Below are 18,267 nucleotides of genomic sequence, written 5' to 3' on the forward strand. Positions count from 1 at the left end.
CCATACAGGTGAGAACTTCCTTCCTTACTCTGCTACACACAGCCCAGAGCAGTTCAGTGTGATATGGGCTGTGATTGGCTAGGGCGATTGGATGTTGCCAGTCTTTGGTCATCTATTCAGATTTCATAGCTATACTACCATATTGTAGAGGATCTATTGTATGCCAGTTTTGTTGCATCTTGCTTTGAGGAACTTCAGTTAAAAGGAACTGTGTCAGATGTTTCAAATAGTTACTCATAAAAAATTTGCTAACTTTTCTAAAGTTTGATTCAACAGATTCAACAAACTTTGGCAAAAATGTTATTTCAGACCAAATTAGTTTGGTCTGAACCTGAACTTCACCTAAAACCCTAAAACTCATATGTATCACTATCTAAATGCCCTGTATAACACTGTTAGGTCACATAAGCATGTATCTACATACTTTAAGGATGTTTTTAAATTGATATCATTGTTATGGCAACAGGTATGGCTATTTCTAAATGGATAGTACTTGGTGTTAACTGTTTTTTTAATCAACATTTCTTTATTGAAAAAATGTATAATTTACATTTTAATAAATAACATTTTATGAATTGAATTTCAAGATTTTATCTTTTTTCCCACCCCCCTCCCCTGCCCTCACCTTTCTCCCCCATGACATATCTCCCCTTACTGGGTGGGCGGGAGGCAGAGGGACAACACCTTCCCATTCTATTACTATTTCCATTCCACTATATCAATTCATTTTCTTTTCTCTTTCCTTTCCCTTCCCTTTCTCTCTCTCTCTCTTTTCTTTCCTTTTTTTTTTCCATTTTAGATCTTTGGTATCTTCCCAATTATTTCTACCCTCCTTTATTCTTGTGTCCCCCTGATTCCCGTCCCCCTCACATAATAATAATGACATTTTAAATTTTTAAAAAAACACAAAAAAAAAACTAATGTTCTTCTTTTAACCAAATAACCTTCCTGTCACCTCCCCCCACTCCCATACCTCTGATTTAGTTGGGGCCAGCCATCTCCTGATTATTAATAATCTAGCATAAAAGAGCATCGTCAGTAGTTCCTTTCTTTCTTTTGTTGTTTTATTTACTTTTCTATCATCACCCAAGATAATCAAAGCTATATCATCTTTTATCTCATATTTTATTTTTCTCTCAATATCATCAATTATTGATACCCAATATTCTTGTATTTTTTCACATTCCTATATAATATGCAGGAATCCCGCATTTTCCATTTTACATCTTGGACAGTTGCCATTTTCCCTCCTACCAATCCTGAAGAGGAAATTTGGTGTATAATAAATTCTGTATACTATGTTCCATTGTATCAGTTGATGGTCTAAGCTTGGGGATATTCTTTTTATATTCCTGAATACATTCATCCAACCGCCTTTGTTTCTCTCACCTAACTCTTCGTCCCATTGCTGGAAGCATTTATGTTTTAAGTTCTTTTCTTTATTTTTCATTATTTCGGTATAAATTACTCCCATAACTTTATAGTTTCAGTTACTTCCACTATCCGATTACCACTGTCTTTTAGTGACCCACATATGGCACTTTTTAAACCCTGAAATTCCAACCACATACCTTTTCCTAATTTATATTCTTCCGGCACCTCTCTCCACTTTTTTAACTCTCCTTTTCTCCACACGTCTCTCAAAATTTTACATCCACTACTTTGCAGGTTGTTAGTTTCCATCTTAGATACCTCTTTCAAGTTTACATTGTGCCAAATTGGTGCTGTCTCTAATATACACGTTATTTTCATTTATTTTTTTAAGTTTTCCCAGGTTTTACAAATTCCTACAATTATAGCATCTTCCTTCCGCCTCCCTTCTTTTAACTGGCCTGACTCAAGAACCTGATAAATATTTTCGTATTTCCCTTTTGTTTTTTCCATTATATTTTTAAAGATTCCAAATCTACTCCACTCCACCACATAGTACATCTGACTTGCTAAAAAATATCCCTGTATATCAGGAAGTTTCAGTCCTCCCTTCTCTCTTCCTTTACTTGAGTATTCTATCTTTATCCTCGTTCTTTTCCTTCCCCATATTAGGGGGTTTAGCATAGCTATTATCCTTCTAAAAATTCCTTTCTCGCACCAGATAGGGGCCACTCCAAAGATGTATAATAGTTTTGGTAGAATTACTGTTTTAATTAAGACTATCCTCTCTGCTCTCATAAGATTCTGTTTATTCCATGTTCTTACCTTGTTTTCCAATTTTTTTTATCATTGGGTATGTGTTTATTTTATGATATTCTCCTATTTTCCCAGATATCTGTACGCCTAAATAAGAAAAACTTTCTCCTTTATCCAGGATTCTAAGATTTAAACACACATTACCAGTAGGTTTTTTAAGCTTTTTAAAATAAAAAATTAAAAAGTATAAAATTACCTCTTATGGTGGCAAATGCCTGCTGTTTATACACATTAAAGTATTGGAAGAAGCAATGACTTAAATTATCCAATTTTTGGTAGTACTATTTATTTTTTTGTGCATTCTGTGAAAACAAAAACAACTTTTTTAACTTTCATTGATACAATTTTAACTTAAAAATTTCAATATATAAAACTCCTCATGGCGAACTGCATCAAAATGCTAAGTGAACTGGATCTTATGCCAGAGGTCACAGCCAAAGCCAAGAAGAAAACAATGTGGTGGAATTAAAAACTAAACACATGATCAGGTATATCTCTGGTATTAATGCAAATAGAAACTTTCACATGAAATTGCCTCATTATTATTCATTGACAAAGCTATTATTTTTAGGTTTAAATGCACACATGATTAAGCTAATGTTCCACAATCTGATGGAATTCTAAATGCCTCATTACAGTAGATCTATAAAATTATTGAAAGCAAATCTTTTGTGAATGTTTCATAAGAATTCTCGTGGTAGTGCAATAGGGGTTCAGGTAAGAGCTAATGTTTCAGTTCCAGAATAAGACAGTATACATAACACAGTTTCTTTACGTCACAGGTATATGTCGGTAACCTGCCAAAGAAAAGTTTTCCAATGTATATCACAATGATGTCTGGGCTAACCCATTGACTTAAATGGACTAAACAAAGTGTAAGGGACTATGCTTGGTCCATTTTTATGAATGTATTTTTTGTCTGTGCAGGACTGTGTAGCAAATTATGCTTTTAACTTTAAACAAACAAAAACAGTATATAATCAGGAAATGAACCAAACATAGTCATCATTAGACTACATTTAGTACACAAATGAGACCTAACGTTCACAGATGCATAATGGAATAGATTCATACTAGAAACCACAACACATTGCCAAATCCATTGCATGACAGATATCATTGACACAGAAGAACCCCCCCGGACTGACAACAGGGTCCATTAGATCTGTTGTGGTGTCTGTCCTAGACAGGAAGAAAAGAGCTCAATATTGCTCTGCTTTACCCATCAAATCTATTAAAACCCTGTGATGACAGTGTGAAAAAAGCCTTTGTAAGCTGTTTTTGTTTGTGTATAACCTCTACTTGCTGTTTAGAGCCATGTGTATCTTTTATGTGATAATTTATATTGCCCCTTATCACCTAGAGTTCAGAATATTTTATCATTTATTTTGGAAATATTTAAGGTTATTGAAGTATATAGACATTGCTGATAAATCTGCAACAATAAGTGCTTAAATACTCATTGTCATTTAAACAAACTTTGCATAAATCAATAGTACAAGTGAATATATAAAAACTTTGTGATATCTCTTATTAGGCTGGGTTCACATCACAATTGTGCCTCTGAGGCACTGATACATTGGACAAATGTCAAAATGACATGCCGATGTGTCCATGCTTGGACAAGTACGGACCCAATTTCTTTCAATAGCCTGAGCATCAGCCAGTGACTAAGAAATGGCACTTGCAATGATTTTTATTCCAAGAATAAACTCAGATACATTGGTAAAATAACCTGAACGTAGTCACTAGCTGACTACTCTCGGGCCATTGAAATTATTGGGGCCCGTGCCTGTCCCGGCACGGATACATCCTCATGTTATTTTCCTGACATATCTGTGCCTTGGAGACACCAAACGTGATGTGAATGAGGCCTTAAAGACATTCCTCTTTTACCAGGATACTTTCCTGTTCTTCCTCTCTCACTATCTGAAAAACAGTTCAAGTCTGTCTTGAGAGAGAATATGGACCACCAGCTCACTAAAGCATCAGTTTACTTGCTGTCCATAGAAGTCTATGGAGAGGGGAGGGAGAAAATGGAAAATAGGGAAGTGACTGGAAAGAGCAAGAGGCAGACAGACTGACTGCAGAAGTTCAGACTGTTAGATCTTGCTCCAGGGCTAGATTCACAGCTGCTGAGGCTTTAGCGACATAGGGGAGCCAGATTCCCTCCTCTGTGTGTGGGAGACATAATAGAAGCTAGTCTCCACCTACAAGCTCAGGAACAACTGAAAATTACAGATGAAGCCTGCAGAGCTGAAATCTGAAGCCATATTCAATTTATATAATGGCCAGAAACAGTATGAGGGTGCATTCACACTACATTTTGGGCATATGGCTGCCGAACACATGCTCCATCTCATTTATTTCAATGAGCTGGCCGCAGTTAGATAGTGACAACAGTCGGCTTTTTTTTTGCATCATATCAGTTTTATTGCCGGACTGAAAACCGCAGCAGACCATGGGTTTCAGTCCGGAAACAAAACCGGATACGGTGCAAAAATGAGCCGACGGGTTTCACTATCCGACTGCGGCAGGCTCATGATTCTTATATGAAAAGTTACCTGATATTACACTTTAAGCTGTAAAAACACTGATGGAGCATGATGGGAGATCTTTATTAGTTATGGCCCCACTATTGAATGAAGTTGTCAGTGATGCAGAGGGATATGGATACAAGACACATTCAGAATGCTGATGGTATTAATGTTGATGTTTGGATGACACAATCTTACAGGTTCATCAGCTTTGACTTGTTTCACTGTGAAAAGTTGTTTATTTTAATGAAAATATTTTTAAAACTTATTCCCAAACATTAAAAAAGACAGATGTTTTACATCTACTTCATTGTTTATGGTCATTAAACATTACATTTATTGGAATTGAATTCTGAGTAAATCCATTGCTGTAAAACCAGGTACATGAATTTGTATTTTGTATTAAGCACTGTTCTTTCACCCGTGGGCAATCATTCAGTAATAAAACACAAATAGTTCAATAGGCTCATTTTTTGTAATCTTTAAAGAGGTTCTCCAAAATATACAAAATAATATAACAGCAAAAACAAAATTCTATCCTGCTTCATAATTCGTAAATGAGATATCAACTAAATGTACTGTACTATTTGCACACAGCATATGCACAGATGATGAATACCATAATTTAAAGAATATGTTTAAATATTTAAAGAATATTAAGTAACATTTGCAAATAAAGAGATGCAAAACAACATCAGTTCACTTTAACCCCTTAAGAACATTGTATGTAAATGTACAGGGTGGGCCATTTATATGGATACACCTTAATAAAATGGGAATGGTTGGTGATATTAACTTCCTGTTTGTGGCACATTAGTATATGTGAGGGGGGAAACTTTTCAAGATGGGTGGTGACCATGTCGGCCATTTTGAAGTTGGCCATTTTGAATCCAACTTTTGTTTTTTCAATAGGAAGAGGGTCATGTCACATCAAACTTATTGGGAATTACACAAGAAAAACAATGATTTGCTTGGTTTTAATGAAACTTTATTCTTTCATGAGTTATTTTCAAGTTTCTGAACACTTATAAAATGTGTTCAATGTGCTGCCCATTGTGTTGGATTGTCAATGCAACCCTCTTCTCCCACTCTTCACACACTGATAGCAACACCGCAGGAGAAATGCTAGCACAGGCTTCTAGTATCCGTAGTTTCAGGTGCTGCAGAATGGGCAAAACAAAAATTGGAACAGGACCCTCAGTTTACGCAGAAGATTTTGTTCAGTGATGAGGAAAATTTTTATGTGAATGGTGTGCACGGCTGTGGTGCCAACTTTGGGACCCTGGCCACTCTTCACCTTCTATCAACACATCTTGCATGTGGCCATGTTAACCTCCTCTGGATGCTTGATGAAAAACTGCCACACCGCCAAGTAGCTGATTTTCCCACGAACAGTCCGCACTGATTGACTGCTACTGCCGCTGACTCCAGGAACCCCTGTTCCACTACCTCATGGGAAGGTAGGCTGCTGCGAAGCAGGTGGTCTCCCCCGAGCACGTTTGGCTCCAGACTTTCCTCTTCTGTAGTGTTGAGCGGCATAGGCCATATTCGAATTCGCGAATATTCGCGAATATATGGACGAATATTCGTCATATATTCGCGAATATTCGCATATTCGTTATATTCTCGTTTTATTTTCGCATATGCGAAACTTCGCGTATGCGAAAATTAACATATGTGAATATTAGCATATACAAAATTAGCACATGCAAAAATTCGCATATGCGAAAATGCGCATATGCTAATTTTCGCATATACGAAGTTTCGCATATGCGAATTTTCGCACGCAAGTCTCACACAGTGGTATTAGAGCCTTCTTTACACCACACAAGCTGGAAGCAGAGAGGGGTGATCACTGTGATGTGTACTGTGAAAAAAAAAAAAAACTAAAAAAAAAAAAAAGAATATTCGTAATTACGAATATATAGCGCTATATTCGCGAAATTCGCGAATTCGCGAATATGCGATATTCGCGAATAATATTCGAATTGCGAATATTCGTGAGCAACACTACTCTTCTGCCATCATGCTGACTGCCAGCCATGCTACCACCTTGCTGGCTCAGCTGCTGCCTCACAGGCAACCTGCAACCCTATTCTCCTGATGACGATGAAGCCCCTTCTGCACCCAGCTCCCAAGTGTGTTCGGCTTCATCATCATTGAGTTGTGTCTGCATGTCACTGATGTCCTCCTCAGGTTCCTCAACAGTGTCTTCTTCAAGAGCATGAACGCTCGCAACACCACCTCCCACACCTCTCTCCTCATTACTACTTGACAACCTAGCGGAGGAAGCGACGGATGTCTCCTCCACTTGTTGGCTGGGCAGTAGATGCTGACTTTCCTCTAGTAGATCATCCTCATTAAATAGTGGAGCTGAACCCACAGCAAACAATACTTCTGTGGGGGAGGGAAAAACATAGGACAGAGGCAATGGGAGGACAGGGACGGCTCCTGGACCATGCCAACTGAGGGTTGTGTTTGAGGAACCCACCGACTGTTGAGTGGGGGTATCAGATGTCACTTGTGATGAAGTGGATGGCCATGTTAACCAATCGATGATGGCAGATGTGTTCATGGTTCAGACACGACCGCTAGCTGATACCGGGAACTCAGGCCTCTCGCTGCGACTCCTGCTGTCACTCGTCCCTAGTCTGATATGACCTCTGCCTGCGCCTGAGGAATTTAGGCCTCTGCCACTTCTCTGTGCACATCCTGGCACTTCTCTGCCTGACATACTTAGTGCGTATATGAGGGGAGGACAACATGCTCTACTACGCTTGAAACAGTATTTGTCTACAACACCAGCAGGTGTGTAACTTGGCTATCCTTTCACAGTAACTAAGACTGTAACAGGAACACAATGGTACACCACTTAGATGTAGGTACATGGTATGCACTTCTGAGGGGAGTACAATGCGCTCAACTAAGCTTAAAATAATATTTGTCTACAACACCAGCAGGTGTGTACTTTTGGCTGGCCTTTGAAAGTAACTAGACCCTTAGGACTTTAACAGGAACAAAATAGTACACCACTGAGATGTTTGTGCGTGGTATGCACTTATGAGGGGAGTACAATGCCCTCCAGTACGCTTAAAACAGTATTTGTTTACAACACCAGCAGGTGTGTACTTTTGGCAGGCCTTTCACATTAACTAGGACCTTAAGACTTTAACAGGAACAAAATGGTACACCACTTAGATGTACGTACGTGGTATGCACATATTACGGGAGTACAATGCGCTCCGCTACACTTAAAACAGTATTTGTCTAGAACAGCAGCATGTGTATACTTTTGGCCGGCCTTTCACAGTAACTAGGCGGTTAAGATTTTAACAGGAACAAAATGGTACACCACCTATGTACACACAGGATACACTTAAAAGAGGACAATACGCTCAGCTAATCAACGCACTCATAGCAGGTGATTGTGACTTTTAGTGCTCTGCTCATCCTAACTGGCTGGCTGCTATTAGCTGTTCAGTTGTTGTACACTCCAGTGCTGCATCACACATTCGCTGTGTACTACACCCAAAATTGCACTTTCTCTCTCAATCTCTCTCCTTTCCCTATCAGTGCTTCTAGGCTGGATTTGGGCTTGAGGTGAATCGCTGCTCTAATATACCCACAATTGCACTTTCTCTCTCAATCTCTCTCCCTTCCCTATCAGTGCTGCTAGGCTGGATTTGGGCTTGAGGTGAATCGCTGCTGTAATACACCCACAATTATACTTTTTCTCTCAATCTCTTTCCCTTTCCTATCAGTGCTTCTAGGCTGGATTTGGGCTTGAGGTGAATCGCTGCTCTAATATACCCATAATTGCACTTTCTCTCTCAATCTCTCTCCCTTCCCTATCAGTGCTTCTAGGCTGGATTTGGGCTTGAGGTGAATCGCTGCTGTAAAAATGCTTTTCGGTGCAACACACACTCCTCTCTGTCCCTCTATCTCTGCAATAGAACGCTGATGTGAGTGGCCGTAAGATGGCTGACGATTATACAGGGCTGTGGCGTCACAAGGGGGGCTGGCTGCTGATAGGCTGCATGCTGCATGTGATTCAGGGTCATCCTGCCTACACTTGTTCCTGCCTTCCCAGCATTCCTTGCCCCACTAAATGGAGTTTATTGAAGGGATTCCTGTGATTGAATTGCATCGATATTAGCATTCGTTGTGAAGCAAAGTTTTCCTGCAATTCGTAACGAATTCGGATTCGTCAGATTCGATTCGCTCATCCTTAGTTGCTAGCGTAGACTCGGCTCACTCTAATCAACCAAAAGTGTGGATTTTTCAGTCGCTAAGTGAACAGAAAGATTTCTCTGTGACCAGTGTGAAAGTCTTTAGTCTAGTGCTTCCGCAGAGCGCAACATGCACCCAAGACATGTGTCTTTACAGAATGTTAAAATAGAGTCCTGACTTCTGATTCAGACCTGGTCTGCCCACCCAGCTTGTCACAATCCCACCATATCGATCAAGCTGAGACAATGGAGAGAGCGTGCAGCGGTTAAAGGGGAACTCTGGTGGAATTTTTTTTTCAGACGAACTGGTGCCAGAAAGTTAAAAAGATTTGTAAATTACTTATATTTGAAAATCTTAATCCTTCCAGTACTTATCAGCTGCTATATACTACAGAGGAAGTTGTACTGATCTTTACAGTCTGACCACAGTACTCTCTGCTGACACCTGTCCATGTTTGGAACTGTCCAAAGAAGGAGAGGTTTTCTGGGGGATTTGCTCCTACTTTGGATAGTTCCTGACATGGACAGAGGTGTCAGCAAAGAGCACTGTGGTCAGACTAGATAGAACTAAACAACTTCCTCTGCAGTATACAGACTGGATTTGGGGTTAAGATGACAGTACACATGGTTATATGGAAACAGAGTGGGGTTAGAACATTTAAAAGGAGATTTATCATTCTTTTCAAATGTATGGCTTTCATATGACTTCTATCAAATAGTCACACGACCTTGATAAATAAATCACGAGTAAGCAAAACCTGGGAAACCGGCTTACAAAAGCGTTTTTTAAAGCAGAATAGTTTTACCTTATGTTAATAGCCAAAGTTCTTTATCTACCCTTTATTACCAGTAGCATTGCTAGAGAGTGGGGGGGGGGGCACCCTACTGGCCTGCCGGGCACTAAATAGCTGCACTCCAACTATCCCGCAACAACCCATCCACCCTCCTCAGAAATTAAAAAATAATAAAAACATACTATGCCGCATCATGAATATCCTCACTCTGGAGGCTTTTTGTTTCATTTCGAGCCCACATTTTGTGACGCTGGTGGGCGGAGTCTCGCGTCAGAAGACAGGGCAGCACCAACAAGCACAAAAGCAATTGTGAAGCCACAAAAAAATGGGCATGAAGCTGTATTACTATGGTTGTTTCTTTTTTTTTTTTAAGGAAAAATGTTTGTGCCGCATATGGGTTATTTACGTAGTCTGTAAAAACTCTTACACAATTATTTTGTGCCTTTTTCTATTTTAATACAACATGAATTTTAAAATTTAGTGGGTACACCAGCATGTACGTGTCCTAAAATTAACAAGGTGTGCAGTGTGTATTTTCAACCTTAAAATTTATAGTTATTAGTTATATGATTAATTTTTTCTATAATTAATATTAACATTAATGTAGTAGCTTTGTTTCATGATGTAGAACTCAAACAGTTGTTAAAGTGGGTGTTAATGTTCTTTTCTGCAGACGCATGCTCTTTGTGTAAGCCAGGTTAGACCTGGAATACCAATGCTGCTTTGAAATGGAAATGTGACTTTTTATCTTCAAAAATAGCAACTATCGCATTTGATAAATACATGACCACTGCAAAGTAAAAAAATTAAAAATTACTACGTGAACAGATTTCAGAAATGTGCTTTGGAATAAGCAAAAATCAAAAAGTTGCAGCATGTATAGAAAAGTCGCAAGTGCGCAAGTACGTGCAACTTTTTTACGCAAAAAAGCTAAATAAATCTCCTTCTAAGTCTCTTGCCATTTATTTTGTTCCTCTAATCCCATGCCCCTACAAACACTGTGTCACTCTGTGCTCCACACCCCCGCTACATAAAACTCGGTGTCACTCTGGTACCCAAACCCTTTGTCAGATTTCTTACATTTATAAGAGCTTTATTATTTTATTTATTTTATAAGTTTAAATGTTTTTCTTTATTGATACTTATATGAGTTTGGGTCTGTGAGTATACAGCATATATATTTTATATATATATAGACCCTAATGTAATGAATTGCACATGCCTATGCATAAAAGATGATCTGAATATAGTATAAAGGCTCTGCACACACTAATCTTATGGCTTCAGTTTCTAATGATGCCATGATGTTTTGACAAAACCGTTCTTCAATGGACCCAATGGTTACTGACATATTTTAGTGACTGAGTCTATTGCGGTTCTAGAATTTTTGAAAACATTAAAAATACTGTAAAAAACACATTGTTCTTGCCTTCAAAAATATCACACCATTCCAACATGACAGAAACCCCATAGTATAAGTGTGAACAGAATTGATCATTGTAATATATCTTGGTGTTTTTAATGTTTTTAGTAATATTAAGTACATCTTACCAAGGATTTCTAAAATTACTTCATTTATTCTACTCCTGTAATACTGCACAATGCAAGCCTTTGCTAATATACTTTTCAAAATAGAAAACTTAATTTAACATTGATAAAGGTGCTTACATTCCAGCATATTGCCTTAGGGAGAAAAATATTAGAAGTCTTCTATAAACTTACAAAGTAGTGTATAAAGTTCATGCTGTGCCATCTGCTCCAGAGGACTTCTTGCAAAGTTTGCAGAACATCTCCATCATTCACGCTCACACGGGGGACTGTCATATCATTAAGCATTTGGTGTCAGCAATTCAGGTGTTGCAATTTTTTTCTGATCTTTTCCAGGCTACTTATCCATGAAGGGTAGATGTGGGGAACACAGGAAACATCTGAAAACATATTGTCAATGTAGTAAGTGAATAATATTAGGAGGCCAACAGAGCTTAACTGGTGTTACTGCAGCCTTGAAAAGTTCAGCTCATAATAAACTTCTTAAAGGACAACACCCAAAAGACTGTCCCCCTGTAGTTTTTAGTCCAGTATTATTAGTCTAAAATATAACCAGAATTATTTCCTGAGATCAGTTTACGAAAAGATAAATAAACAGCATATCAGTTTATGTTTGTTCAATCTCATCATCATCAACTCATGTACATAAAATGTCTTTCATAGTAGGCAGTGCTATTTTATGCATGTATATTTAAAAGGGTACTTCGGTGGAAAAGAAAAATTAAAATCAACTGGTGCCAGAATGTTATACAGATTTCAAATGATGTCTATTTTAAAATATTAATCCTTCCAGTACTTATCAGCTGCTATATACTACAAAGAAAGTTGTGTAGTTCTTTCCAGTCTGACCATAGTGGCACCTCTGTCCATGTCAGGAACTGTTTAGAATAGAAGTAAATCCCCATAGCAAACCTCTCCTACTCTAGACAGTTCCTGACACGGACAGAGGTGGCAGCAGAGAACTACTACTTATATAGGGTTGGGCTGAGTGGGTGGGGAAGAGTGCAGATGTGCGACTATGTCTGTTTCTTCTACCTGAATTCACATTGGCCCTCATTTACTATTCTAAACCCGACTTCTTTTGTCCGGTTTTCTTGGCGCATCTTTGTCTGCGACATGTCGCAGACATCGTGCACCAGTCTGCGACACAATGCGACATTTTTTCCCGACGGACCCGATGTGGATTCTCCCAAACCCGAAAAAGGGGCGTAACCCGACATTTCTGAGCTTTCCCACGTATTTATAAATGTTTCCAACCCGAATTTGTTGAATTGTTGTGGATTTTTTCCCGACAACTCAGAGGAGTTGGAAACCAAAACCAACAAAACCCAGTGCGACAAACAGGATGCGACATAATAATAAATACCAGGGGAAAAAAGCAATCGGGTAAGAAAGCAAGATAGACTTACAACCCGATTTTCTAAGTAAATGAGGGCCATTGTGTTTTCTATCCCCTCCTTTTTTTTGTTTGAACATGTGTCTGCACTCTTCCCCACCCCCTCAGCCCAACCCTATATAAGTAGTAGTTAGCTACACAAGGGCCATTTCTTTCCTAGCAGCCTCCCAGTCTGACTGGGAGAGCTTGGTAAGTGTGCTGTTACACCTTGTTCACACTGGTGTGGTGCTGTGCGGCGTCCGTTGCTGCCGTGGCATCGTGTCTGTGGGGGGGTGCGACCCATAGACTGGTTTGAGTGGCATTGGGGCCGCTCTGCCAGTGGGTCGTTTCCCCCGTGGGCACTGGTGTCGCGGCGGTGGTGGTCGCCGCCCAGTGCTACGCCATTTTATGCTAGGGACGTTAGGGACCCACTCTAAATAGGTGGCCTTGACGTGGCGAGTGGGCTTGTACTTTTTGATCAAAAATGTATACTAACAACCTGTTAGTTTTTGATATTATGCTGAGAAGCAATCAGATCATTATACAAGATTGTAGATGTGCGAACATGTCTGTTTCTTCTACCTGAATTTACTTTACAAATCTGTTTAACTTTCTGGCACCAGTTGATTCAAAAACATTTTTCCTCCTTTAAAGTGTCTCTGTCATTCTAATAAAACTTTTAACATGTCACAGAGACATGTCAAAAGTTTTGATTGGTCGGGGTCTCAGTACTGAGCAGGGAGAAGTGCATTGTGGCATGCTTTACTCCCCAGCTCACAAAAATATCTGTGGCCTGCAGCCAATTAGACTTAAAATTAGGCAATCCTGTGAAGCAAGACAGAAATAGCAGCAAGCTAGGGAGTAAAACACTATGCAACGCACTTGTCCCTGCTCGTTCTAATGATCAGTACAGGTCTCAACACTGAGGCCTTGACCCTTCAAAACTTTTGACATGTCACTGTGACATACTACAAGTTTCTTTGACAAGGATACTTTAATAGAGTGCAAGAAATATTTCAGCAAAACTTTTCCAAGGTTTGAGATTTGGAACTAAAACTATAATTGCCGAAAAATAGACTATTAGTTTTCAGTGGAACTCAATTTGTGAAAAACCCACGCTCAGTTATTCCAACTTACGTACTTTCCAAATGGATCATGTAAAAGCTAATGCACTATAGTCCTGAAAAACTCACCTTGATTTCTCTTAAGTAAAGTATGTGCTATTGATGCATTTCCATTAGCATCTACAGGTATGTATTCCAATACACTTAAAATATATTCTGATCTTTGTTCTGGCTGCAAAGGCCTTTATAAGTGTTATCTGGAAAAGATGATGGTTACATGCAAAAAATTGTCTTAAAGGGACTGACCCATATTTGACAATATATTTCTCTGTCAGAGCTTGCAAAACAATCAGAACTCATTTGTAATAATTTAGATAAAGTGCTAAAAAAAAATTCCAGTGGTATATATTGCTGTTACATAAGTGTTGTATTGACCTTTGGTTTTCTTTTGATTCCTTCTCAGAAAATCCCCCTAACATGTCCAGTTCTGGTGAAAAGAAGTCCTGGATAATGAGACTGTGCTGCTGATCATGTTTGGCCACCAGCATTGGACACAAAATTTGGACATTTTGGCATGGAATTTAAAGGACACCAAAAGCTCCATTGACAAGTATGTAACATCAATAGTTTTACACAAGAATATTACTTTTTAATAATTACAATTGATAAAATGTTCGGTTTTGTGTATACTATTAAAGGGGTACTCCCGTGGAAAACTTTTTTTTTTAAATCAACTGGTGCCAAACAGTTAAACAGATTTGTAAATTACTTCTGTTAAAAAATCTCAATCCTTCCAGTACTTTTTAGGGGCTATATACTACAGAGGAAATGCTTTTCTTTTTAGATTTCTCTGATGTCATGACTACAGTGCTCTCTACTGACCTCTGCTGTCCATTTTTGAAACTGTCCAGAGCAGGAGAAAATCCCTATAGCAAACATATGCTGCTCTTTACAGTTCTTAAAATGGTCAGCAGAGGTAAGCAGAGAGCACTATGGTCGTGACATCAGAGAAATCCAAAAAGAAAAGCATTTCTACTGTAGTAAACAGCCCATAAAATGTATTGGAAGGATTAAGATTTTTTAATAGAAGTAATTTACAAATCTTTTCAATTGGATAATTTATATATGTGAAAAATACATATATATATATATATATATATATATATATATATATATATATATATACCAGTACGCACTTAATTAATGATGTATGGAATAACACATACCTGCATTGATCGGATTGATATAGTAGATCGGGTGTTTGGGTATATGCAGGGTTAATTCAGCTGTTGCAATGAGAAAATAGATGTAAATGGATAAAGTGCACTAGTACTATATGTAAAGTGACTTGACATTAGATCAGTATGAATAGGTAAAGTGCACTGGTACTGTAATTGGCAATAAATAGGTATAAATAAATAAATAAATAAAGTGCACTAGTGCTATAAGTGGTTGATTATAAAAAAAATAGATGATAGCAAATTTATGGATAAAAGACAGTATAGTTTATATTAAAAAAATTATTTAGAGGAGGTATATATACCTATATATATTGGTAATGAAGAGTAGAAAATCCTTATGGATGCCCAGTATTGGTATTCAGTAGCTTTTCCTCTATATAGAGTTGAAGAAGCGGCACTACAAGTCAAAGAATGCCTGTTAGTGGTAGATGTTTCTGTAAAATGGTATAATGGTATATGGAGGTATATAGAGAGTGTAGAGTTTATACATATACCTGCATTAACTTGTAGCGAGGACTAGGTAGATCTTGGCAATGTTAGTAGTTATGTAGAATGGTATGAGATTAGCGGTAGCGGCAGCGGCACTGTAAATCAAGAAATACCTATTAGTGGTGCACACTTGTGGCACTGTAAGTCCAAGAGTGCCAGCTAGTTGTATTGCATTAGCACACCTAACCTGCACAGTATTGCCTATAGGTCGCCTCTTGTTTTGTTTGTACTTGCGGTTTTGATGCGTTCCTGCAGCGGTTTTTCTGTTCCTGAATGCATCTTGTGGAGAGTCCAGATGGGGATAACGGGAGTACGCCCCGGCCGGTGGCGTCTCAACCGTACTGACCCTGCTTCGCGGTTAGCTTGATGGTTACTAAGGTTGCAGATCGTGTCCTGTTAGTGACGTCACTACGGAATGTGAGAAGACTCAAAGTTCCTTCCAACGCGCTTCTGAAACGCGTTGGAGGGAACTTTGAGTCTTCTCACATTCCGCAACCTATCATCTATTGTTTTATAATCAACCACTTAAAGCACTAGTGCACATTATTTATTTATTTATACCTATTTATTGCCAATTACAGTACCAGTGCACTTTACCTATTCATACTGATCTATTGTAAAGTCACTTTACATATAGCACTAGTGCACTTTATCCATTTACATCTATTTTCTCATTGCAACAGCTGAATTAACCCTGCATATACCCCAACACCGCATCTACTATATCAATCTGATCAATGCAGGTATGTGTTATTCCATACATCATTAATTGAGCACGTACTGGTATATATGTATTTTACACATATATAAATTATCCATTTAAACTATTGTATTATATGAGGAACGGGTACTCATATTTCAGTATCACAGCTAGCTATATTCACTAATTTTCAGGCTCACAGCGCTTGTCATATACAATTTTTTAATTTACAAATCTGTTTAACTTTCTGGCACCAGTTGATTTAAAAAAAAAAAGTTTTCCACTGGAGTACCCCTTTAAATTATATTTAATCTCAGGACAATCCCTGTCATTGCTACCTAAAGAGAAATAGGATTGTTACCAAAGATTAAAAAAACAAACAATTTTTTTATTTTTTGCAGACGCAGTACCACTTCTCTTGGGTATTGCAGTCAGTCCATCCAGTATAGTGTCTCCTATTGTCAGTGGCAATAGCAGGCACATCCCATGCACCCATAACAGTGCTGTTTGTGAAAAAATAAGGTTTTAAAAAAAAACTTTTGACATTTCATTTCAACATTTGGATTGGTGTGGGGTTAAAAGGGTATTCCAGTGGAAAATAATTATTTTTGCAAATCAATTGGTGCAAGAACGTTAAACAGATTTGTAACTTACTTATATTTAAATATCTTAATCCTTCTATTACCTATCAGCTGCTGTATGCTTCAGAAGAAGTTGGATAGTTCCTTCTTGTCTTATCACAGTGCTCTCTTTGTCCATGTCAGGAACTGTCTAGAGCAGGAGAGGTTTGCTATGGGGATTTGTTCCTGCTCTGGACAGTTCCTGACATGGACAGGTGTGTCAGCAGAGAGCTCTGTGGTAAGACAGATAAGAACTATATGACTTCCTGCGGAGCATAGAGCAGCTGATAAGTACTTGAAGGAATAAGATTTTTAAATAGAAATAATTTACAAATCTGTTTAACTTTTTGGCACAAGTTGATTTAAATTTTTATTTTTTGTTTTCCACTGGAGTACCGCTTTAAGGTCCTGACACCCTGGCTCCAGCACTCAGTTGAGCGTTGTACCCATTTATTTCTGATTGCCAGCTCTTGAGTCTGCATGGAGAGCAGTATGAGTGATATATGGATTCATAGAAAGTTCACAGACTGGACATTATGTGATTCTGTACATGACTTGTGCAGCATTGACAATTAGGCTAAGGCTACACAACTCTATAGATCACAATGCACAATTGCATCCAATGTAAGTAAATAGAGCCATGCTACAACCCAAAAGTGGGAGAAACCACAACTTGACAGTCAAAAGAAATTTATCTGTCTGCGGCTATATGATGATTACAATCAAGATAGGTTGTACAACCAAGAATCACTATGTTGCCCTGCAAGAGTTGTGCTGCTTTATGGCTGAGTAAAGCAAATTGGATCACACTGTGGCTTTGACCAGAAGTCACAAGAAATCATTCTGAGATGGATTTCCATGTTGAGTCACAGTTGTTATTACCAATATAGCTACCTACCCATTTAGCGGTCAAATAGCGAAATGGGTAGGTCAGTATGTTGGTAATAATGTGATGGGTGTCTTAATTGTGATTGGCAGATGTAAAAAGAGGATACAATTGTCTTTCACAAAGGATTTAGGACGATTGGCTGAGGAAAATTATGTAATGTAGCAACTGCAATCTTATTGGCTCCAATTGATTGGTGATGTCACAAACAAAGGTCTTAAAACCCTTTCAGCGACTTTTTTCTTACCATTGCCCCTTAACCTCCGAGGTCGTCACTCAGGTGACAAAGTATGTTGGTGAGGGCTTTGTAAAGTGTTTTTAAACATCAACACTACACTATTGCTTCCTTGGCTCATACTGCAGGTGTGTCCTGGACATTGATTTATAAATAGTGTATGTCTACAGAACGACAATAAATAATGATACCTAGTAGTGACATTGTGCTGGGTTTTTAACCTCCCTTTTGCGCATATTATTTTGAACGTAAATGAGGGTAAAAATTGGGTTTATATACTCTTGGACAGACTTGGTGTAGAAAAATAACCTGAGTTATATCCACCCCCTCACTTTTTGGGTCTTTTGTTTGAGTACTTACAT

At 38.4% G+C, this 18,267-nt stretch overlaps 1 long non-coding RNA gene across 2 annotated transcripts in view; it reads right to left on the reverse strand.

The window, feature by feature from the left end:
• Positions 1 to 2,460: 2,460 nt before the first annotated feature.
• Positions 2,461 to 18,267, reverse strand: part of LOC130357857 (uncharacterized) — a 29,269-nt gene continuing 13,462 nt past the window's right edge. The window contains exons 1-3 of one of the 2 annotated variants that reach the window (XR_008889302.1): positions 13,864 to 13,971; positions 11,470 to 11,675; positions 2,461 to 2,489 (exon numbers count right to left, since the gene is read on the reverse strand). This is a non-coding gene — a long non-coding RNA (uncharacterized LOC130357857). Of the gene's footprint in view, positions 2,490 to 11,469; positions 11,676 to 13,863; positions 13,972 to 18,267 lie in introns of those variants that run through there. The other variant, XR_008889301.1, reaches the window with a different exon arrangement.

Source organism: Hyla sarda, chromosome 2, assembly GCF_029499605.1.
Source record: "Hyla sarda isolate aHylSar1 chromosome 2, aHylSar1.hap1, whole genome shotgun sequence".
Taxonomy (NCBI): Eukaryota; Metazoa; Chordata; class Amphibia; order Anura; family Hylidae; genus Hyla; species Hyla sarda.